Source organism: Apostichopus japonicus, chromosome 16, assembly GCF_037975245.1.
Source record: "Apostichopus japonicus isolate 1M-3 chromosome 16, ASM3797524v1, whole genome shotgun sequence".
NCBI classification, from domain to species: Eukaryota; Metazoa; Echinodermata; class Holothuroidea; order Aspidochirotida; family Stichopodidae; genus Apostichopus; species Apostichopus japonicus.
This window is the reverse complement of record NC_092576.1, coordinates 32,237,152-32,256,704: the sequence shown is the minus strand read 5'-3', so window position 1 is coordinate 32,256,704 and position 19,553 is coordinate 32,237,152. Positions and strand designations below refer to the sequence as shown.

The following is a 19,553-nucleotide window of genomic DNA, read 5'->3' as shown; positions in this document are numbered from 1 at the left end:
AAAAACAACTTTTTCTCTATGTGACATTTCTGTAACAAGTGGAAATCTGATAACCATAATTTCGTTAGTACTCATAGTCCCAAGTGTGTAAACAAGATCACTAATGAGGAGAGACCCATCATGTGTGAGTGATAGCTCACTGAAATCTGTAACGTGAGTAACCGTGTAACGTGAGTAACCAATGTGTAACGTGAGTAACCAAGCTAACACACTGAGACAATGCAGGAAATGCCTATTATTGTCTTGTAAATAATTGCTCAATAAGAGAGGGCAGTGGGGGTTAGGGCTAGGGTTAGTACAACACCTGGAGAGTACTCTCCCATCACCCATGAAGAAGATTCAGCAAGAAGCTCGGAGGGTGGCCACTAGATCACAAGTTGCCTCCTCCTGCATATTTCAACCTGGAGCGCAAAGGGCTGGATCCACTTCCTTCAATTCTACCAAGGCCCTGATCCAAATAGACTTCTCTGAGAACTACACATGTGTATGTCAAGATGAAATCCAGAGTGCCCACTGGAACCAAAGACAGGTGAGCCTGTTCACAGTAGCAGCGTGGCACTCCGGTTCCCTCCATTCCAGTGTTGTGGCATCAGACAGCCTGGTCCACTCCAAGGATATAGTTATGGCATATGTGGACAAAGTCCTTGATGGCCTACCCCAAGCTTTGAAGTCTGTATCTGTCTGGTCGGATGGTCCGGTTTCACAATTTAAGAACAGATTCCTCGCTGCTGCTATTATCCGCCTTCAAGAAAAGCACAATCTCAAGATTCTGTGGATGGGATTGGTGGAGCAGTGAAGCGTCGTGCATGAAGCTAAGTCAAATCTTGGAAGGCATTACCAATGCAAAAAAGCAACGTAGCAGCAACCACTGGGATGCCCAAGGTGGACGCCCATATTGATGCCACAAGCTGAAATTGAGGCGAGAAATAGCGAACTCGGTCTGAAATCTGTATTTGAGAATGCCAAGCAAATCGTTCGAATGGCCAGTAAACATCACTTGCAGGTACAGAACAAAAATGTCATCTCCTTCACCATTACAGATGATGGCAACAGCTCTGCTGAAAGGAATACCCCCCTCGGGAGATGGGGGAGGCCACAGAAAAATGCAACCTGCTCAGGGAGTGGCAATGCTGGTATAGAACTCGGTATATACTGGTATGCCGTTGAATACGAAGCGGTATTGTACCCCTGTGTAATAGAAGCAAAGGGGGACCAGAACGACGTACAAGTCACAGTGATGCAGCCAGCTGGGCCCAATTAAAAATGGCTAAACCCAAGGCACAAGATACAGTACCGCTCACGTATAACTCGCGTAGACGTATACTCTACGTTTATCTACGCGATTATACGCGATTACACGATGTTATACGTTTCTGTACGCGACTTTCTACGCGGTGTCTACGCGGCGTCTACGCCGTGTCTACGCGGCTTAGGGCTTCGCTTCAGTGCACCTGAATAGGGATTATACGCGCGTAAAGACGTACAATCTCGTATAATCTGTAAACGTAGGATATTCTCAGCCGCTTTATATAGCAGAGCTTCTATGGGTTAGAATAAACTGTGATGCAGAAAAGAGTCGGTAAACTCAACATCAAGTAATGTCTCCTAAGCCTTTCCAAAATATTCAACCACAGAGTAAGCATATACTTAAGCCGTTAAGAATAAGAGTAACAAAGAAAACAGCGCTACTAGAAGTACAAACGATCGATACAATCAGTGCAGGAAAACTTCAGCAAGGAAACTTTATCAATTACAATGTGCACCAGTCTGTTAATATTTATACGAGTTCCTAGGCATTAAATTGAATGTAGGTAACAATTAATGAGAACAAGGTAGGCCTTGGCCTATCCTACCTTTTAGCCTTCATCGAAAGTTCCGCCGTATATGCCTCGCAAGAAAACCACGATAACCGTTTAACGAAAAAAAAAAAACAATATTTGAACTTGAAGATCTGACTTCCCCCAAAAGCAATGACAAGGTTTTGGTTAGGCCTACTATGAAAAAATATTTTCAGAAGAAAACCCTTACGATTTTTTTCCACAAATATTGAGGCTTAGGTATTAGTGCTTCCTCACAATCAAGGAGCCTCCAAGAATTTCGCTCCGCTTACGTAAAACTTCTATATATATATATAACACGTGGAAAGACCCGATTTTTTACACACATAATTCCCATTGACATTTGTCACGGAACATAAATTGGTCATCGACATTCGAACTTGCCCAGGTTCACTTCACCATGGGAACGAAAGAAGTTTTATCAGTCGAAGTTTATGATTGGTTGCCTTTTTAATAAAATGTTATCGTTAACACAAACATAAGCGACTTTGGATACTTTTCCTACTGTATATGTAGCGTTTCTATTTTGCACTCCTGGCACGATGCCAAACAAAATATTTCGAAATGCAGTGTATTGCTCTATCCACAAGGGCCATTGCTGGTATGTTATATTGAAAGTACATAGGCCTGGCCATTCAGAAAGTGTTGAAAAATCGTGTAAGGTGAATTAATGATTTGAACAAAGTCAAAGGTGATACAACTTTGAACACAAAATTGCTGCGAAGAAATATATTGAAGTAACGTCATGTTTTGACAAAAGCATTCAATGTACAATAACTATTTACTAACCTTTTGAAACAAAAATTCAAGCAGAAGGAGTGGGGAGCAGTAACACGAAATAAGAGAAATATAGACATATTGATGATAATGGCCATCGGTATATCTTATCCTGGTTCTAAGTGGCTTCCGTTCAACAAAAATATCGTTTTACCTAGGCTCAAAACGTCGCACAAAATATTTTCAAAACAACGGTACACATGAAGTAATCCAATAAATCCCAGACTGAACAACGAATATAAATACACTACAGCATCGTTACTTTAATGTTTACCTCCTGCCGACACAACCGAAAATGTTTAATGTTTAATATGTAACACGGAGATACGTATTGAACTTTCTTTTTTTAAATAATTTCAACGTTTTAACATGTCACTCCCGTAGCTCCTTAAAAGTTGCTAAGCTTTTTACTGATAACGCCGAACGTACCGCCATTACCAGACACACAAGGCGCCACGAAATGTAACAGTTTAAAAAGTCGGAAACATCTGAAAGTACTAGTAATATGCAAATGTTACGAACGTTTTACACCTACGTTAAGTGTATTTTTTCTCACCGTTCAATCGTCCGGTTATTTTCCTTTTTTTTTATCTTCAATGGTTATCGAAGTTTGTTATTCGCAAAATTTGAACACATTGAGAAACAAATCCCAGGCGTAAAATCTCACGAACATAATTGTACTTCCAAGAATCCAGGGTAAAGCTCGTTGCTGCAAAGGTTGAGCTCACACGCGCTAAGCAAGGTACCTGGGAGACTGCTTGGGCCACCCCTCCTCTCTTACGAGACGGGTTAATATAGTGTCGCACGTTTTTGGCAGTTTGCCAGGGTTGTAACAACTCCTTGTTAGGTCAGAATGGAATGCAAATTAACAGGTGTCAGGCTTGTGAGCAGAAACCAGGACATGACCTAGATTTCCAGGGTAGTCAATATTCCACGCGCGCACCTGCAGTTGGGATATTTGGTGATCACGTTTTAGTACGCATGACATGGGAAAACGAAAACCTCAAATGAAACTTACTGTTGGAATACGTGGATTTTACTCTTCTGATGTTCGGTTACAACTGGTTCTTATAATGTCAAGTTGAATGGAGCTGGTAAGCATCTTAGCGCCATTTTAAGTTGTGCTCGAACACTTTTGTCATGGCCAATCAGTCTGTGGATCCTAAATGTTTTTTATTTGGCAAACGGACATTCAAGGGAAAAAGTCATGCAATTAGAAACTGTTTTCCTACATTCTAAGAAGTATAAGTTTTTTTACGTAACACCTCTTTTTTTGTTCAAAGTTTTGTTTTAGCATAGGCCTAGGCCTACTCAAATCAACTGAGGGAGAACAGGATGTTCAATGAAGGTTTACATATTTTCATATGAAAGGTCCGCCGTTTTGCGGCAACTTCTCTGCCTCTTTCAATACATATTTTCCAATAACACACTTCTTGCGACAAAGAATTACCATACGTTTGAGTTGTTCTTTTTTTTCAAATAAAATAATGTTTCTCGAAATCTGAAAAAAAACGGGCGGCCATTATTTTTTCTTTTCATTGCTTTAATACTAGTTCGGAATACGTGGCTTCCTTTACAAAATATTATTTAATGATAGTTTAGATTGCTTGTAATCCGAATAGACACCCGGGGATTCAGGAAAAAGGAGGCCCCTTGTGCGGGCGAAAAACATGTTTTGTTTTTAACCGGCCCTGCTTCAAAGTTGTTCGGTGGAATTTTTTCTTTTCATTCCAACGAACCAACGGTAAATTAAATAAAAATTGACAAAGAAACGCTTAGTAATACTTTATTATTTCTTCAAAATGTTGACAACTATTCAAAGTAAACTAATCCTCCGTGGAACAGAACCTCTACAACTGAAAAATAAAGTCGGGGAAAGAAACACTGAATAGAAACCCAATTAACAAAAAAAATTCTATGCCATCAAACACTTTACCTTCGTCCCCTTCGCTGCAAAGTGAATATCACCTCTTAAACTACGATGTAAGAAACGGCTGTTTTAAACATCTCACTAACTCTTTCGGCGACTTTAATCCCTATTCATTGAGCACAATAGCATTTCCTGCGTATAAACTCGTAGAGGGATTATACGCGGTGTCTACGCGGCCTCTACGCGGCAATTTCTTTGTCAACGAGTTTATACGCGAGTGTACGTGTTTATACGATTCTGTGCGCGTACACATGTCCAGTTATACGTGAGCGGTACTGTAGTCTATCTCAGGGAGAAACTCATCACCAAACTTGATGCACCAACCTTGGCCAATAACCGTGGGCACTTCAAATTTTCTGTCGCCTTTTGAAGACTGAATGAATCAGCTCTCTTCCAAAGCCGCTTCCAAACGTTACTCAATGTTCAGTTGATATGTTAACAATTTCCTATTGGTTCATGGTTTTTGTTCAGTTGGCCTGTTACTTCCCCAGAGAGATTTAGTTCCCTTAGTATTATATTCTGGGTAAATTCAAGTTTGACACACTGCTAGTCCTCAAATAAAACTTAGTTACAATGTTTAGAATTTGTTGCCGATTTGTGAAGATATGATTCATGCATTATCTCAAAAAGACATGGTGTATCTCATTTAGATTGTGATATTATTAAATTACACTGGAGAAGATGTTCAAAATGTCAATTCCACTGATATATGGGTGTTTCCTAGTCATTATCCAGCAGCAAGTTCCTCACAGACTCTGATTCCCTATGTATTGTATAGGTGGACAAACTGTAACGTGAGTAACCGTAACGTGAGTAACCGGTGAATGCCTCATTTTCACCAAGACAGGAAACCAGATGTGATTTTGATTGTGTTCAGTATTTTTATCATCACCTAAGGTCCAAAAAACATGTATCCATTTTCTTTAAATATATCCAGTATGAGGACACTTTTTGAGTGAAGTTAATTTTTGGCGTTGGGGTGATTTTCAAATGTAACGTGAGTAACCGACACTTTTATGTACCTATCTCCTACAAGAAACAAGATAATCAAATTGTGTTTTCGCCAATGTTGAGGTAAATTAGTTACCCTATCAATACATAGAGAGCAGTCATTCAAATTAATGATTGGTGGAGCTATCAAACCATTTGTGAGCGAAAGTCTTCAAAAATGTAACGTGAGTAACCGTGGAATTGCCCAGCTACACTAGCTCTACGGGCTCCTTTGTTGAATTAGTGAAGGATAGTAGATATTGTTCACATGTTTATGCATTCATAACATGATAGTTTGCTATCATCGTTGTTTAATCATAAAATCAAGGACAACATAAAGAAACCAATGTCACCAATAATTGTGAATGCCACCATTTTATGTTCGACAAAATTTATCACATTTAATTTAAAGGATACACCATGCATGGCACATTGACGGACACTGAAGCACATATTGTAGTTGTATTATAACGCACCAAATATGCGCTTCATCGGACATGACACACCATTCCGGGGGTCGTTGAGTCCGTCTTACAATAATTGATAATTTCATCATGATATAGAAATTAAAGACATTTGCCAAAATATAACAACATCATAGGCTTCATAGCTCTACACATAATCTGATCATGCAGTTCTAAATATTATACAAAATGAAAATGATACTACTGATTTGTGAGAGAACTAGAATGGTCACCCATCATGTTTCTATAGTATATATCTTTTAAACACTTCATTGTTTAGGGCACACCTGTAGAATATTCCGTAATTTTTAGTCTTGGAAATAAGCAAAGCCTAGCTATATTTTTGAAAGCAATTATGCATCCCTGAACATGATGAAATTTGGTGACATATGAGCAAGCCTACTGGGACATTGCCATTGTAACATCAAATGTTATGACATTTAGTGTATGTAAGGTATTAGTAGATGAGTTATAATACTGCAGGTGTATACTGCTAACATAGAAATAAGAAATATAATAGAAATTGTTGCACATCACTAGTTTAGGTTTGCACTATATTAGTAAATGGACCATTCTTGAATACTTGCAGAGTTGACACTATACATACTGTAAATCATAAAGCAGATCTATGTGTTGAATATATGCTGCCAATAGCAAAGTTCTGTATTAACTAGTAGTGTTATTACTGTTCTGTGTTTGCAAAATTGATTTGAATTTTTGACTATTTAGTGAAGGGCAAAATGTGGTATTCAGTAATTTATGTTGGAAGTTATATAATTCACTATGTCAGGGATTTGCTCACACTGGATGCCGCCCCGCACAAACAGTATTTAACCTTTTTCGCCCAACACTTTTTGATGATAATTTAATAAGTTTTACCATAACCAAAATCTGGGAGAATATATGGCACAGAATAGGAATATAGCACCACCTAAGCATACTTCATGTGCAAAATTTGTCCATTGGGGGGGGTACCCCACCCATGAAATCCCTCTCCCAGGGTGTGGATCACACTACCGCCCAATCTGCCTGGCACTCAAATATTCATGAGCACTTCCCTGCTATGCGTACAGTATGCATTCTGATATATTATTAACTTTGCACATCCCGGTATTATTTGTCTTTTTCAGTTGAAGGTGTGTGCCCAATTAAGAAACTCGAGAGGTTGGTATCCAAACTGATCAACCAGAAAAGATAACACCAGTTCCTCAATGAAAGGCCATGCCCAACAGAGGCTGATGCAGCAATGCACTCCAGCAGCTATACCCCAGTGGAGACTGGTAATTTGTTGATGTACATACTGTAACCATTCCATGTTGTAAATAAGTCTACATTTTAACTAGGTCTGCAGTCTACTACTGTAGGACTGTATATGACTAACCAGATTTAGGACATTGGACACATTTATTCATTTATTGTATTATGTTATATTAATGACATAGACATGTACTAGTGCTAAATATGGTGCTAATACAGCCACTGGAGGTCTGTAAATGTGAGGGACCCAAAAATGTTCAAACCCCACAAGTTAATGATAACAGTACCTGTAGTATTTTTCCTTATCTCTGAAAAATAAAGACATTTACCAATCTTGTAGAATGTGCTACCTACCTGTCTGAAGCAGTTTGTGTTCAAAAATTGCACATTTATTCTTTTCTCTTTATGTTTTCTTTTTATGTTTCATGATGATGTGGCATCATTTGTACATACAGTACAGTACTTGCACTGCTTAAAGATAGTTACTCTTAACTGCCTATACTGTAGTTGTCATCTGATCAGGTTGTCATGTGCATATAGTTTCATATCAGCAAAGACATTGACATTTTTGGCAAATTTTGAGTGTGCTATATTTCTAGTTTAACATGTTAGGGGCATCATTAAGGGGTCTACTTTCACCCAGATTTGAGCAATAATTTTTAGTTATTACAATGAGTGCAAGTTACAATCTCAGTGAATAAACAAACATAACATTTATGCTGGCTCCAACCCAGTTACCTTGGCTATGAGCCTGAATGTCTCTTTTGCAATTAAAATCAAATAAATCATATCTTGGAAAATCATTTGAACAGGTATATCTTTGTGACACTTCTGTCCTCACACAATACCATAAATATGTCTTTTTTCCATTTTCATTTCACATTACAGATGTACAGAACATCCTTTAGAGGAACAGTACAGCACAGCATAGCGTTATGGCATGATGGATGTTTTGCAAGCAGATATAAGGGTTGGAACTGGAAGTATTTGTGTTGGATTGTTTCATTAATTAATGTGTGCTTCTCTACTTTACGTAAGATGATTGTCATATTTCTTGTTCTCCAGTGAAAGCTATGGATTTGAATAGTGAACGTTGTTAACATGGATACGGACAATTTTGAAATAGCTGATGTCAAAGCAGTTTCTCAGCTTATTTAAATACCATACATCAAGGACACAAGAGTGGACAATGGGAGTAACAAGTATCCAGAATGTAGATATCACAAGGCTTCAAGACAATTGAATATACTGTACCATAACATACAACAACAAACATGGTGTCTCAGTAAAATGAAGTTACTAAGCTAGTGCAATGTATCATAAGAATTTATCTTCTCCATGGTGTCAAACATTGATTGTTGCATTCAGTGCGTTATGTATCCTTCTCCTTTCTGTAGTATTTAGCATTGATTTGCATGTTCATTCATAGTGTAAGTAAACTACATAATTGATGTCATCAAAGTTACAACTGTGTCATATTAAATAAGTAAATGATTGAAATATTGGTTTCACTACATACTTGATTGTACACTATTTGGCTTTCCATGATAGCAATATCTGATCTTTTTAATTACTGTAGCTTGTTCAGTCATACCAGTAGTTCTAATGTGACATTGATCTTGGGTTATTTATTGTTGGTACAGAATAACTTGTCTTTCTTTTGTATTGTGTGAGATCAGTTTAACATTTATAACATATTTTGTGATGTCATAGAGTGTTGAAGAGGTACTCTAACTTGCAGCTAGTAGTGATAAAACAGTTCATTCAGTGCTCTCATGATAACCCCAGTCGGGCCCAGTGGCAGATGGAGATAGTGGCAGATGGAGATGTTTGAAATGCAGGGGACATTATAGGGTCTTTTGAAGTTTTGGCAAAAGTTCTTTTGCATGTAAAGCTGCTATACTTACTGTATCATGGAGAAGTTCCACAATGGAGGCATGGCGTCTCCTAGCCTTATTTGGGTATATGTCCTTGCATTCCGTATTTGGAACACTGCCCTACTATTGTTTGTATTGCTTATTCTAAAGTTAGATAAGTCAGTATTGTAACATGTTTTTATTTTTAACACATTGATTGCATCTGTACAGTTCTTACATTGAGTTCAACTATATACAATAACCATGAGCAGGGAAAACTTACCACTATCTCACTTGCATTTCTTAATGTTCAAGTGACCATATTCATACTTAAACCAAAGCATTTCTTCCATATTAGATAGTGTTTATCCAGAGTAGGTTACAGGATATTTTCAAGGTGGGCTATGTAGTATTGTCCCCATGCTATAATTGCTAGAATATTTAATATGTTCCTAGAGGTATTTACTTTCCAAATTGTTCTAAGGCATTCTAATTGAAAGCATAAGATGCCTGAATGTCCCAGTGAGGTAAATTTCCTGGAAGGTGGTAATAAAACCAGTTTCAAAACTTTGACCAAAGGTAACCATATTTGAATATCTGGTTTATTTGGGGCCAATACAGCATACTCTGGTCGAGAGTTGGCGTGGAAGCCACCATATGTTTGTAGTAATGCAGTAAAATGTAGTAAAGGCAGCTGGAGGAGTCCAGTTTACCCCTGTGCCGAAGGTCATTCATCTTTTAGGTTTTTTTGGAGAACACTTCAACCTTCCCAACCACAGAGCTCCCAACTGACCCACAATTCGCGGGTTGGACCCGCATTCTAACACCCAAAGCCCCTGACCCGCTCAAGCATCTCAAAAACCTGCATTGTAATTGACAAGTATACATAAAAAAAATTGCATCAAATTTGGACTTAGCAACCATCATTTCTTTAGCATTTAGCATAATAGAGTATAAAACCTCCTTTACATCATCATTTGAACCTCAAATTAGGCTATTTCATTTCATTGGGGCGAGCAGCGAACATTTTCATGCCACAGGCAAGAATGAATTATCACCTACTACTCAATTTATTGATGTTACACACAAAAAAATGCATATTTCTCAGAAAATTGTGGGTGACAAAAGCCTTTCTAGGTGCCACCAGTTTACATGTAGGCATCACCAGGATTCAAAAAAAAAAAAAAAAAGGGGAGGGAGACACCCCCCCATATACCCCTCCCCCAGGACGGCAATTCGTGGCATGGACCAGCATTTGCCTTCTCAAGAGTTGGGAGCTATGCAACCATACCATTAAAGACATGTCTCTATAGGCCCAGGGGATTGAATCCTTAGGTAGCCGTCCTGAGCTAGTGCTAATCAGCAGAGAGAGGTTGTGGATGCTACGCCTTCGCACCATTCAACCTCGTGGGCTCAACATTCAGGAAGGACATGACTAACTTTTCTTCATTCCCCTCCTTCTCCCCTTGCCCCCCTCCCCCATTACTCCTCTTCTCATAGCTTTTTCCACCCCTTTTTTTCTCCACACTTTTCTGTCGTTGTCCTTCTCCAGTTTATTCCCTACCCCTTCCCTTAATCCTCTCTTTATCCCTCCACTGTTTATCTCCTACCTATCCTCTTCCCCTGTTGGTTTTTATCTTTCATTCTTCTCTCCATCCCTTGTCTACTAATCCCCTTACATCTATCTCTTTGTGTTCACCATGCTCATTAACCTGTCTGTATTATGTGCGTGTTTTTTCTACACAGGCTCTCTAGTGGATAAGCTGTTTGCTCACTGTTTTATTTTATTTTGAACTCAAGTATTGAAGAACGTTAGGCCAGAAGCAATTCGTTTCGTCAAATAACAGTACATAAGCAGCACACATTCAGTCACATGTTTATAGAGAATTACACGACGAAACTATTCGCATTTTATTTCTTCAGCAATTTCTCCAACAAAAATCGGCAGCGCGAGATCATACGGGCCCATATGACTTTCCATAACAACTACCTGCTGCTACGAGCTGGTATAGCATTTTCCCAGCAGTACAATATGCACTGTTCCATATAGCAAATCGAAAAATTGCGTAACTCGAATAGCACACACTACAATTACACAGTGTACCTATAGGTTACGCAACACTGAGAGGCAGATTAGAATCTCGGAAATCTGATACCTTCGCGGTAACGGTACCCATTTGCGTATGCTGTTTATAGCTAAGGATGAGAATGCCATATTAAAGAAATGAATATGTTGCCGCTGTGAGAAGAGGGCAGCATTGTTTTTATTTTTTAATCGGGGAATACGTTGAGACTAGATTTTTGATTTTAGCAATTTCCTAGCTGAGAGTGTGCCTTTAAGGATCAGCAGCTGCCAGCCATTAGCCGTGAGGACAAGGGCGGCGGAAGCACTTTTAATCTGGGGGGGGGGGGGGGGCACCAACGTCGAAGGGCACTTTGCAGAAATTCGATTGGACTGATGCAGCCTGATATTTAGTACCCTTTATAACTCTTATTCTTATTTGCGTATACACATCACTCCATCAACGCCACCCCCCACCCCCCCCCTCAAGTAAACAATGCATACTAGCACTGCAATATCTATTGTGCAAATTGGGAAATTGGAAAATCATTATAAAGTCCAAGTCCCTGCACACGCGATCGATACATGCATGAAAGCATATGAAATATGTCAAAATACTGAAAGAAAAATAATTTTCTATGTGTTTTTCAATGGTTAAACTGATATTATTATGATCATTATTATTGTAACGACTTTCCCAATAATTATAACCAATTTGGAAGGGTTATAACACGGCAAATGATTGTACGTTATTGGCATGCGATGTAATAACCAACGCATGCCTATATGATAGGCACATTAACATGTTGAACGCTCGCGTAGCGCGCGAAAAATTATGGTAATATTTTTCGGGCAAGTCGTTACACCCCCCCCCCCCTCCAAATCAAATTGGGCTCCTACGCCTGTGGTAGTAAACATTTAAAACTTCCCGAAATATTTCATTCGACGTGGGTTTCGCTTTGTAAACTCTTTATTTATTTAGAAATTTTTATGTAGAAAAAGGGCACATTTTTAACCTGAGGAAAAGTGGGGGGGGCACGTGCCCCCTGTGCCCCCCGGTTCCGCTACCTTAGCGTGAGGACTATAAGCTTGGCCCTGTGTAGATGTGTTGCGGTCATATTGTCACAAAGTGAGCTATTTACTCATACAAAAGTTATTTGCAATGTTTCTTAAGGCTCAGCAGCTACCAGTGATTAGCAGTTAGGACTATAAACTTGGCTCTACATACTGTAATGTAGATGTGTTGGGGTTGTATTGTCAAAAAGTGAGCTACAGTATTTACTCATGATACTAAAGTTATTTTGAATGTTTCTTAAGGCTCAGGAGCTACCAGCGATAACCAGTAAGGACTATAAGCTAGATGTAGATGTGTTGAGGTCCTATTATTACAAAGTGAGCTATTTAAGTAAGACGGGGTAAAAAAAAACCGTTTCCTTAAAGTTTAACATAAAACTCGTTAGGTAGATGCTTAGGTAGATATTTTAGCATTGTCAGTTGACAAGTGGGAATACCTTCCTAAATAGCCATAATAAAAATTTCAATCACAATGTGTAAAGGAGAAATTTCAGAAAAGGGGTGGTTTTTTTTTACCCCGGCTGTTAGTCATTTTTGGGGTAAAAAAAAACCCTGCTGGGGTAAAAAAAGTCCACACTGTTAAAACAACATACTACCAAAGAAAATGTGCAAAACCACCAGAAATATTTTCAGCACACTTTAGAAAAGCTTTATTCGGGCATTTTCAATCAAGTTCTGCATGAATTAACCTATTGCCAAACGATAAACTCCGGGAAACAAACCCCACCTTCCGAGACTAAGCAAGATTCTATCAAGACTGTTTAATACCCCTTAAAACACTATGGACCACGTTTTATGAGTTTTATGAGTTTTATTTTATATATTAGTATCACATTCAACTGTGGGGTTGGGACTTAGGGTAGAGAATAATTTAGGACTCTAAAAATAACAAGATAACCATATACAGCAAACATATATTGTGTTAGGCTATAACACTAGGCTAACATAGCAATAACTTAGGTTAAGAACAGGCAACAGTTAGTTATAAAAATGTAAATTATTATATTGGTAGATATTAGAGGAGCATAGATGTACTCCCTGTGTCAATCATATAGCAGTTCTAACATTCTGTGATAAGTATAAACCATTTTGGGAGGAAAATAGGACTGGTCTTTTTTTACCCCAAATGGACACTAAACCCTGGGGTAAAAAAAATCCACGTCATTCGAGAAAACTGGCAGATTGTGCGGGTAATTACATGACTGATTCATGTAGGTACACCTCTTGTTATCATAACCAAGAAACAAAAACCTCTATATCAGTTCTAATATTTTTGGCGGGATAAAGTTAAAGGACAGTGTTCAGAACCTAAATATTTGCTATTTTTAGAGTATGGGAAAAATCGGCGCTAAAAGTATGGGTACGCCGATGGAAAAGAATAGTAACAATCAATAAAGTATGTCAGAATTGACTTGGGCACCATGGTTTTCACATACACCATACAAAAATGTGTTTCAATTTCTCACGACTTGTAGTGGGGGTGGGTTTTTTTTTACCCCAACTACCCTGTGGTTTTTTTTTACCCCGATTTACTATACTCATACAAAAGTTATTTTTAATGTTTCTTAAGGGTCAGGAGCTACCAGCGATTAGCAGTTAGGACAATAAGCTTAGCCCTGTGTAGATGTGTTTGGGTCCTTTTGTCACAAAGTGAGCTATTTACTCACACTAAAGTTATTTTTAATGTTTCTTAAAGTAATTGTCTGGTGGAAGATTTTGATACATTGTCCTTGTAGCTAGTATTTTTCTCTTTCTAACCATGTAAAAATTGTCCTTATTCGACGTTTTCTTCTTGTAGAAATCTGGTTTTCAAATTCACCAGCTTCTCACCAAAAGTACTGTTTGTTCAAACGCATCAATATGGTGATTGACGTAGTGCTGGCAAATAGGCAAAACAGGTGACTTGAAGTTAGCAATCCCATTTTCGCACAGGTGATTGCCTATATAACGTACATAACGTGAACGTATATATCCTACTATACCATGCATAGTTGGAATACGTATAGCGTTTCACATAATATACTCTCACACTCAAACCACAGTTAATAAACTGTTCTTCGATATCGCTGAAATAAAATTCACGGATCAAATTTACAGTAAAAGGAAACTAGAACAGTATTCGGAACACCGAGAGATGAAACTTGGCAGTTTTATATTTACTATTTGTATATAATATGTTACTGAACTGAAGAATTTTCTGTCTTTGATTGAAGTCTCCGGTCTTCCCATGTTCCCTAACTTCTAAGAATATCCAGTATATTTAACATGTTGAACATTAGGTGTTCAGTCTGTGCTGTTTTGCTATAGGGTGGGAGAGGGGAGAGGGAAAGGCATGTATGCCTGTATTATCCAAGCGTGCCATACTTGGTAGCCTCTTCTATCCATTACAGCGCAGGTACACAGTACAGTAGCATATATATTAGGCGAAGAAAAAGTTGCAGTCTCCCTTCCCCTTCCCCACTAAACATAAGATCGAAACTCAGAGCAACGACAGACATATATAAAAGGGAAGGACATGTACATTCCTACCCTACCCTACAATGTTATGTGTAATGCATACAACTCTCATATATAGTGGTAAAGTGATACTGTAGGCATTATTAAACTGGTTTTGGCGGTTTATGTCTAGGCCTATGTTAATACATGTAGTGTACATAAATCTGGTACACAGTAACGGTTACTGTAGTTGAATTATTTCAATATGGTTGTTTAAAATATTAAAACGCAGTCATGATTTGTTGTAGGGCAACCTGTTAACACCGTTTTCAAGAATATGATTGACACACACACACACACCATGTTTGTTTAGTAACCTACTTACCTGTAGGCTGTAGAAGACATGATAGGCTAATCGTTAAATGTTCAAGACTAGAGATTCTTAAAAATGATAAGCACTTACCTGTATTCAACTGATACTAGGCCTAGTTTCCAACTCGGATTATCAACATGAACGTTACAGTGTTTCGAAGCATATAAGTAGAGAAACCGAACGTGGAATGGTCCTAGTGGTACCAGCGCGTAAAATAATGGCTGCACAACAAACCGTACAGTAGTTTGCAAGCACTAAGCACCTACATTGAACAAGTATACAGTTAATGTACATATGTGAGCGAACCGGAAGGTAAAGTTCATGTAAAAACATGGCCGCGTTAGGCGTTTCATGAATACAACGGCAAAGGTCAAGGTTAATCGTAATGCACGCCGTTTGTACCATTTATGTTTCAGAAACTTATGTTGCCGTGGCCGAAACTCAGGTTGACGCCGCGGTAACTTAGGTTGCATTCGAGGAAACTTCCGTTGTCCAATTTCATTCCGTTGTCCAATTTCATTCCGTTGTCCAATTTCATTCCGTTGTCCAATTTCATTCCGTTGTCCAATTTCATTCCGTTGTCCAATCTCATTCCGTTGTCCAATTTCATTCCGTTCTCCAAATTCAATTTGTCACGAGGTATTCCGTCGCGAGAAATCTCGTTGCATTATGCGAGAAGTTAACTGTCAAGGTGGGCCTTGTCCTACTTCGGCCAATCAATAAAGTTTATATCTGGCATGTAGAACGGCCTCATTGAAGGTAGCAGCCAACACTAACAGCAGCCAATAAGAGAAAAGCATGGGCGGAGAAACAATAAGAGAAAAGCATGGGCGGAGAAACAGGGTAGGGGGGGGGGGTTGCCAGTAATGTTCTGTTATAGCCTTTGTTATGTGCTCCAAATGGCATAATAAATCAAATTATTAAATTTGAAATTGTTAAAGTCATTTCAACCTTTTACCTGGTAGACTACATCAACAATTAACGACCGAAAACCGAGTTAGAATTGACCCACACATTATTTCTAGCCCCTTTCCCCCACCTTGCGCATTGGAACTTGTAGCTCATAGCGCTAACTTCACCCACAACAGACATACACAAAATAACGTTTTGTTGCTGTTGAATAGCTTTGGAACTGTATACACTTGCCAACTTCAACGAGGTGTTTCTAAGTACATGTACGTAGGTAATATGAGTGTCGAAATCTGTCGCTAGGCTAGCGCGCTTTGGCACTATCAATGCGAGGTCGATTTCGCCGCACGTGCCTTACGTCTTACATAGCACCGTTTGGTAAAAATGTACTCTTATTTTTTTTAGGCATGAATTGATAATTACATTGGTTGTGTTTTAGGGGACTACCTTAGGAGTTAGGACTATTTTTGCAAAGTTTGGAGTATGCGATGACTGTAGATTGTTTGGAAACTTCACTTGAATCATGTGAAAACTCACCTGAACTCAAATGTAAATTAGGTTTGAGACTTTGTTCCTGTGTGTATACCTGTGATATGGTTAGTGAAGAACTAGTATGCTGTAACTGACTGTGAGTATCAAGGACAGCTAATAAAACAACATACGGTACTCCAGAATATTTTGCACCCATGCGGGAAAACTGCATTGAAATGAATTTTACTGTATCCTATATGTTGCACTGGTAGAGCGCATGCAATTCAGAAAAAGTTGATTGGATACGGCCAATAGGCTATATAATCCATGGTGACCGTTTATTTACAAGTTGAGAATACAACATGAAAAAACGAAAAAATCTTGCTTTTCATTATAGTATCACATCAGTGACAGAACATGAGATTTCCATTTTCAAAATATAAAATGGTTAACAGGCGCGTATCCAGGGGGGGGGGGCGTTGGGGGCGCGTGCCCCCAGGGTAAGAAAAAGAGGAGAGAAAAAAATAGAGAAGGAAAAGGGGAAAAAGAGAGGAAAGAAGGGGAGGAAGGAAGGAAAAGAAAAAGAAGAGAGAGAGAAGAAGGAGAAAAGGATGGAGTAGAAAATACGGCAAGAAAACGGGAAGAGAAAGAGGAACAGTGACAAAATTATTCGAATTTGTAAAGCAAACAGCAGATATCATATCATATCAGTAAGCATGAAAATGACGTTCCACAATAAACAGCCTCCAAACCATGGGCGCATATCCTGGTGAGGACAGCGGGACGCGTCCCCACCAACTTTTTCAGTAGTGGGGACATGATATACCGTGTCCCCACCAATTTGTCTTGACCAATAGCTGCATTTCAAGTTCCCCTGTATTGAACTTTGGCGCAGTTTGATCCAGCATTGTGCAAATGACATGCAGCAGTTCTCATGTTATTGTATTTTATCCACAGTTGTTAAATATAGGACGGAAATCGCATCTGCGGCAGTCTATAATTGTTTTCTGGGAGAGGACCCCAGACCCATCGTATATACAAAAGTCTACTTGGATTATTTGTCCCCTGATTTTCTTTCTGCAGACGCCCATGAATTTCTCCAAACTAAATTTCTAAGCCATGAGATCTAAATCTTAAGGAGGTTTAGGAGCATCATTAGGTCTGGGAAGTGTTATTTCCGGCGATCTGGGAGATATATTTGCCAAAAAAAATCATACGCTACGCGCGAACCCATGGTCGCGCTCCGCTTAGATAGTGTCAGAGAACAGACACGCGTCCCCACCATTATCCAAGACTGATCTACGCCCATGCTCAAAACTGTCGATGTGTGTAGTGTTCGGTTTCGGAAATATCTGGTATATTTTTATTTCCTTCAACGAAATTTTTTAGTAGCCGTCTGAGTTTCGAAAATTCCCTGACCAACATTCTTCATCATACTTCATCATACTCGTGCAATTTTGACCCGTCTGTTAGGGTTTGAAGGAGGTTTTTCTATATCGGTTGTCCATAGATGATATTTTGTGCAACATTATGGATATGTTTTGAAGTGAATTTATTCACGAGAATTGTGAATTTTCAAATTCTGAACAGTGGGGCTAACGGGTATTGTGGGCCGCGATGAAGAATCACCTACAAAAGCAATGATCCACAGGATAAGTGATGAAGTCGAACATGATGTGTGACTGGTGACAATCTCCAAAAAGGTTATAGATGAGAAAAAAAGTATTTGGAAATACTTGGTTCTCAGGCAGAAGTGTACATATGGTTGGTCAGTTTCAAGCCCGAGAAGTGCCATTTCCGGTGATCTAGGGGGTACCAAAACCTGAAATTTGCTTGTACGCTTCGCGCCAACCAATGGTGGCGCCCCCCTCTTAGATAGTAATTCGCGCCCCCGGGTTAGAAAATCCTGCATACGCCCTGGTTAAATGCAGCTTTCAAGGCCTGGGCAGTGCCATTTACTGCAATCTGGGAGGCAATATTTGCCAAAAAAATTATTGTGCACTTCGCGCCAACTTATGGTGGCGCTCCACTTAGATAGTGAGCCAGCAGTTATGACTTTTTATTTCATCAATGACCTGCAACCCCCCCCCCCCCACACTTCTGACAAGAAGTCTCCGCCACTGGAGAAAAGGACAGTAAGACATGAAACAAGGTACTGCCACTGTGGTAGTGTGTGGGGGTGTTGTTGAAGGTTCCTTTTCACGTGATATATCTCTACTTTCGGTAATTCTTGACTAGAGTGGCCTTAAAGTTTTTGCCCCGATACTGACCTCTCTAAACGCGCGGTATATACGTAATGTGTTATTATAAAAAATAAATCTAATTTTCGTTTCTTCAAAATCGTTTAATTTGAGTTATAACACATTCAAGTTAGAGAAAGAGGAGGTCAGACTGAACTTGGCCGAAATTAAACAGAAATTTGAGACTTATTGTCAGCCACGGAAGTATGTCACTTATGAAAGACACATATTTTTTACTCGATCTCAACTGTCCGAGTGGCCCTAGAATAAAGCGCATGTCTTTGATCAGAGCAGCTGTAGGATTCAGAAATAAAAACAACAATTTAAAAACAGTTTATGATAGGAAAAACCAAACTTCTCCCTTAGCATACATAGGCAATGGCTACAATCAGAATGCATTAGCCTCCTTTATATATCTGTTTATTGACGCAAAAATAATTAATGCCAGGTCAAGTGAATATCCAGCAGTCTGGTAGGCATTTTCGACATATCATGTATTTAGTACACTATACTTTATGTACCAAAACACTGACACACATATGAATACATGCTACACCTACATGACTTCATGCTGGTTTCTACTGACACGAGTTGACTCTGACCGCGCAGATTGTTTTCACTTAATTTGACAATGTATCTGATTTGTTTTGACGTGGGAAAAACTTGTCCACTGCATGCTGATTGATTAGCTTTTTGACAAGTCGAAATTTGGCATGAAAATGAAAGAATCACAATTGTAATTAATTATTTAATTTTTCTTTGAATATAATGAAACCATGAGCAGGGAAAATCTTAACATGGCTGAAAGTGTGTATGCATAGTAAAAAACATGAAAAATGGCTGAAGTGTTAATAGGATGTACAGTTTTGAATTACA

General features: G+C 38.9%; 1 long non-coding RNA gene and 1 pseudogene across 1 annotated transcript; one reads left to right on the top strand and one right to left on the bottom strand.

The window, feature by feature from the left end:
• Window positions 1-15,344, bottom strand: part of LOC139982152 (uncharacterized) — a 54,158-nt pseudogene extending 38,814 nt beyond the window's left edge.
• Window positions 3,233-9,394, top strand: LOC139983045 (uncharacterized). Its single transcript, XR_011798486.1, has 2 exons — window positions 3,233-7,279; window positions 8,145-9,394. It is a non-coding gene; the product is annotated as an uncharacterized lncRNA (long non-coding RNA).
• Window positions 15,345-19,553: the final 4,209 nt, after the last annotated feature.